The following is a 6,209-nucleotide window of genomic DNA, read 5'->3' as shown; positions in this document are numbered from 1 at the left end:
AATGATCAGTGGAATCCACATCATGCATGAAGTGGAATCCACATCAATGTTTATACATTAATATTGCCCACAAGGCAATATTGATGTATAAACACTATATTTTGTTTTAAATTAAATTCTTTGAGACTGCTAAAATTATATTCTGAATTTACATGTCCTGCAGGTACAAAATCTTATGGCAACCAACCTTTTGGTCAGATGGAGTTATTGGAAACTTCTCTTATGTTACAAATATTTCAAGCTATGTCACAAGGAAATGGTGGCTATCCCATTTAATGAAGTCAAATACAAATATAAAACAAAATTGACCCTTAACTCTTGAAAGCTGTGTTTTTACAATTTGTATAAAACAGGTGTGTCTGTGACTGGATTGGATAATTACTTTATATTGTTAAATTTTTATTGCAGTTATGTTAAAGTTTGAACATAACTCATGCTTATCTTATTAAGAGAGGAATACATGTGCCGCTCACTTGCCAAATCGATTAACTCCATAAAACAAAAACTGGAGAAAAGTGAAAAAGTAGTATACTGTACATTCTTTTTCAAAAATCTTTATAAAATATAAATGTATAAATAAATCAAATAAACATGTAAAATGTATTATTGTAGATGTAGCTTTTATTTAATGACATATAAAATAGTATAGATATGCTATAATCATTATTATTAATTTGGTGTGATTAACTTAAAAACTTAAAAAAAACTGACTGAATTGAATGTTATTATAGAGAAACATCATTATCATACATTTTTTATTAAACATTTGTTAAAACAAACAACTGTTCTGTTACAATGGTGGTTGTTATTATTTTGATTAAATTGATTATTCAACAACAAAAATGATGTCTTCTTCAGTTGTATTTGAAGTCTCATCATGTCGATTTGTTGTTAAATTTTTTAAAGAATCATGTTTAATAGGAGGAATGAAAAATTATTTTTAGTTTCATCCATGTTGATGTAACAATATAACTTTTTTTTCTAAAACAATTGCCACCAAAATTAAAACAATCATTCAATATTTCACAAGTATACTTACTTCTGCAGCAATTAGACTGTAAGTAAGTAATTAATTTTATTTACTCTTTGTGATGAGATAACATTAAATAATTTACTGTTATCTACAAGGCATTGGTCAGTGCACACTGCAATTGCAATGTGCACTGGCAATTCACGTTACAGTATGGAGTTAGATTGGCTTCTGAAATAAATAAAATTTTGTCATTAAGTGGTATTAATCATTATTAGGGAAACTTATTATGAATATAAAATGTTATGAGTACATCAAGTTTTGACACAAAAATTTGAAATGTGGAATTAATTGATTTGGCTTTGTGAATGGCTCAAATGTTACAAATTTGATATGCTTAATAGTATGATGTCACAAAACTGTTAGAGATTTCTAGTAATTTTGATTTATTCACACACACATTTTCAGAAATGGAATCATCATCAAACTCATAAGTCCAAAAGAAATATGTATAAATTATACAATGGTTAGTGAAAATATTTGTGGGAAATACTGTATTTACTCACATATAGGATGAGGTGTGACTTTAAAGCTCAAAGAAAATTATATAAACAAAAATAAAGGAAATTAGATTTATTAACACAATTCTGATTTGATTTCATTTAATCATAAGTAAAATATCAAATGAATGTAAATGCATACATTGTCCCACAAAAATTACTGGCATTTTAAACTTTAAGGAAAAATCTTGTAAAATCAACAACATAATTTGTTCGTGTAAAGCTGGACAATCGAGAACCTGTTTTTGGCCAATTCTTAACAGTTGAATCCACTCTCCGTTGATTACACTTAAGAGTTTCTTCGAATTCTGATGTCCGAATAATCATGTTTTCACGTGGAAATGGATTAAAACTTATATCATGCTCTCATGTGATTTTGGAATTTCAATCTGGAATTCAATTCAAAAGCTTTGCTTTTCGTATTGCTATTCATCTTTACTTCTGACAATATACAAGAACAATTCAAAGGACCTAGATAAAATACTTTTTTTTTTAAATACAAAAAAGTAAGCATCCAGTAAAAATTGCAAATACACAGTTTGCAAAAATTATTTACATAAATGCAAAGAATCTTTCACTCACACATATAGGATGACCTAGAAATTTGAAGCTGTGATAAATGAATAAAAACCTCATTTTATATGCGAGTAAATACGGTACCTTTTAAAATTGTTGCTTTGCAATACTGTTTCACCAGTGTATTGGTAGAGATCTGTGAAACTTAGATGTGAGATGACAACTTGTTTTGACATCATGGAGATGCACAATCATTCTACAAGTGCATCAATCCAGCTTATCTTGCCTTCCTTGACTGAACATGACTAGAGTTGCAACTTTGGTACAGTATCTCAAAACTCTCCAACAAGCACTTTGCAAGCAAGCCTCATCTCAGACTATACATATATGTAGTATCAGCTCTTTTGATCTGAGTGCTTCAACCTTGATGATGATGATGAATGTGAAAGGCATCCAAGAGTTACAATTTCAGAGAAGATTGATGCTGCTTGAAGATCACATAAGTACCAGAGAGCTAGAATGTAACCTCAACATCTCATATGGGTCAGTCATTACCATCTTGCATTAATTAAACTGCATATGAGGAAGCTGTGTGCACATGGAACTATGGTTCAGCTGTGAACCCTGAATCTAAAAATCAGAGTAAGCAGTGAGTAGCTGAAGGACATAACCATCAAGTTTCTCCAAGAGTGTAGCATTGGAAAAATCATGGTTGCAGTTTATTCTGCTGTTATGGCATCCTTGAACCTGTCATTGTGCACTATGGTGACTGCAGAATAGTACTCTTATGTTTGCTTATGAAAAGTGCTTCAGTCATTTGAAAGAACCAAGCTACACAACATAATAATGCATCTGAATAGAGTCAAAGTGACCTGGTTGTTTGTCCTGCAAATTGGTCCAGCTTCCACATCATGTTTATTCACCCAATCTGGCACCTTGCAACTTCCTTATCCCACAGATAGTGTTGCCACCTTTTCAAAATCACTGACATGGATAGCAGGTCAGGTTTGTTCAAACAGATATTCCTGACGCATGCGCAATGTCATTTTACAATGCAAAGAATAATGTGCATGCCGGTTCTAAATCAGTTACAGTTAGGGACGTGGGACTTGCATAGGAGTAACCTAAATTAAGAAAGAACAGGTACAGATAACTAAGCTCTATTTGAGAGGTGTACAGGTGGCATGCCACAGGTCAACATAAACAGACTAACATGGCAGAATTGCAGACAAGTTTCAGTGAGTGTGTTCTTTCGCTGTTTAAAATAGTGTAAATTTGTAAAAATATTTGCAAGAACTTTGTTTTATCACAATTTCTACGAAATTCCCGGCCAAAATTAATAGTTCACCCAGACAGTGAGTCAATTCCCAGACTGTCCGGGTGGTAACACTACTCACAGATGAAGAGAAATCTGAAAGGAAGTTTGATTCAAGGGAGGAACTGGTGAATGCAATGACATTAGTTAGTCAAGTTTTCAAAGATAAATTTGCAAGGGTCTTTTTGGACTGATTTTCAAGAATAATGATTTCAATGAAAAATTCAAGGAATAGAGATATCTGTGTTATTCTGTTACAAAAAAAATGTATATTTGAACCAAAACAAGTGTTTTCTGTGAATTTTTTTACCACCTCTGTATAAAGATTTAGTATGTTAGAGTGGTACATTTTATGGCCATGAAATATTTGAGAATCAAGAGTTCACTTTATGTGGTTTGTTAAAAATTCATATTTAAAATTATTAGCTTTATGCATATGAAGAGAATCCAAGTTTTGAGTGGAATTGTTTTTTTACTTTCTGGCTGTTGAGGGAAAGTATTTGTGATCAGACAAATTTTGGCACTCCAGTTTTTTTTTAATTTTTCAAGATCCTTGGATGCCAAAAACAGAAACAAGTGCATGGAAGGCTGCAATTTGCTTTGTATCTCAGGATTCTATGGACCAAACAATTTCACAGGAATGCATCTACATATGGGGCACTGATGCTAAAACATTTTGGATTGCAAGGAAGATATAGAGGAGGAAATTATCTGAAGTGGAGTCAGTCTTTTACACTTATACAGTATGCTCCCAATTATCTGGGCTAATAACTTATGGATAATCTGCAAGTGCATTTTATTGAATGCTAATAGATTTTTTATTGGTTTTTAATTTCATATGACTAAAACTTATGTTAAATAATATATAAACACATTTTGAGAATGCTAATTGATTAATTAATAAGCTTGAGATATGATCAGTCGAATAAAACTTTTGGCAAGTCTTCGATAATGGAAAATTGTTTAAGCCTGGACTCCAGATCACCTGAAAACAGAACTGAAAGTTTTCAACTTGACTCCACTAGTACCAAAATGAATGTTACATGGAAATGCACCACCTGTTGATCAGTTCTATAACTGTCCTAAAGTCAAACACGGACAATGCTATGGATTTTGCCATGCTCTCTTATTTCTTAATATTAATGAAATTGTCAATACATTTGAAATCTTGCTGAAATCGTTTCTGAATGAGGAAAATATTCCATGACAAAAATATGGACTGAATTCTTCACTTGCTAGAGTTGGGATTTTGGAATCAAGAATTGTGCTTAGAGTAAATAAGCAATTTAACTACAGAAGAGCATTCTTTATCCGAAATAATTCCAGTCGGCAAATTTAAATTTCACTAGTGCTGTGGCACTGCAATCTTTGGCTGTCTTGGGCTACTCCAATATTTTTTTTTGGTTGATGTGTTTTAGCTGGCAGCACTAGCACTTTTATGTGGTGTTTTTCTGAGGACCGTGTTGTGCTGAATCAAACATTTTTTATACTAGATTAACTTATAAACTATAATTTTTTTGTTTTTATATTTTTCAATATGTTTATTTTGTTTGTAAAAAATAAAGAAATAATTTTTAACAATACAGCAGCCATGATTATTATTTTAAAAACTTTACATTAGGCTTAACATCAACGAAAATTCAACGCGAAGTGACACTCAATGGAGAAAATTTTCAACATGGGATAGGTTACTTTCTTGTACATAATCGGTTATCCAAACAACCCGTCCCCAATTGATTCGGATAGACGACACTCTACTGTACATCGTGTGGAATAGTATCAGCACTGTACATATGTTAAAATAATATCCCATTTAGTTTTATGCAGATGAATCAATATATTGGAAGAGGTTTCTTCCTTGATAGAGAAGATACATTTTGGCACAAGTATATCAAAGATTGGCTCTAACTTTAAGGTAAATAGCCTGTTTGTTGTTATTTAGTCTGATATTTGCAAACATTTAGAATAGTCACAAAGTATCTGTGTAATGCCTGTAATAGAATAAAAATTATAAATTTAAAGCAGTTAATTGATGATTTCTAGTACAGACTTTGCATTTAGGAGATATAGTTAAGAGTGCTTTTGGTACACTGGCAGCACAATCTCATATCTAATGGAGATGGAGCTGTACAGTACATTGGCAGAAAACTAAACAATTCCACTTTAGGATTTCAGTGTAGTACTGTGTATCAAACTTGCTTACTATTCAATCCAAATTCCATCCATATAATGTGCTTCAATGACATCTTTAAACTACACTTTTTGTTGTACAGACATCTGTACTTTATGACAGAAGTATGGAACAAAACAGAAGTTAAATAATTTTTAAAGCTTAACTTACTGTCTGTCCAGGTGAAAAGTTGCAATTCATCTACTTCCCAATTTCTGATCTAGTTGAAACTTTACATGTGTGTATTGCCAACAGTAAATTTTTTAATAGTTTTCAATAGTTCAGTGTTACATATAGCCGTGGTCCGCAGAACACAAGTGCTCCACGAAAAAATCAAACAAAAATTGTTGCAAAAGAAAAATTGATACAATGTAAAATTTTTGTATGGGAATTTAATCAGCAAATGCCAATGTCATATACTAGACAGAGTGTACTCTTGATTTCAAAAATTTTTGCCACCCCTGCTCTAAAGCTGATGTTTTGTAAGTGTTAGCAATAAAAATGTCAAAGTTTAGTGTTCCCTGACTTTAAAACGATTGAGAACCACGGAGATAGTATAATTAAAAAGTAGAAAATAAATATATTAAGCTTTTTATTCCGATAAATGTAGTAAAAAGTAAATCCAATGTCAGGTTCTCTTGTTGGCAACAATTTACAGTGGCGGCCAAAGCAAAAGTA

Source organism: Centruroides sculpturatus, unplaced genomic scaffold (genome assembly GCF_000671375.1).
Source record: "Centruroides sculpturatus isolate CEXI.00-Female unplaced genomic scaffold, Cexi_2.0 scaffold1283, whole genome shotgun sequence".
NCBI classification, from domain to species: Eukaryota; Metazoa; Arthropoda; class Arachnida; order Scorpiones; family Buthidae; genus Centruroides; species Centruroides sculpturatus.
The sequence above is the reverse complement of the archived record's forward strand: the minus strand, read 5'-3'. Positions refer to the sequence as shown.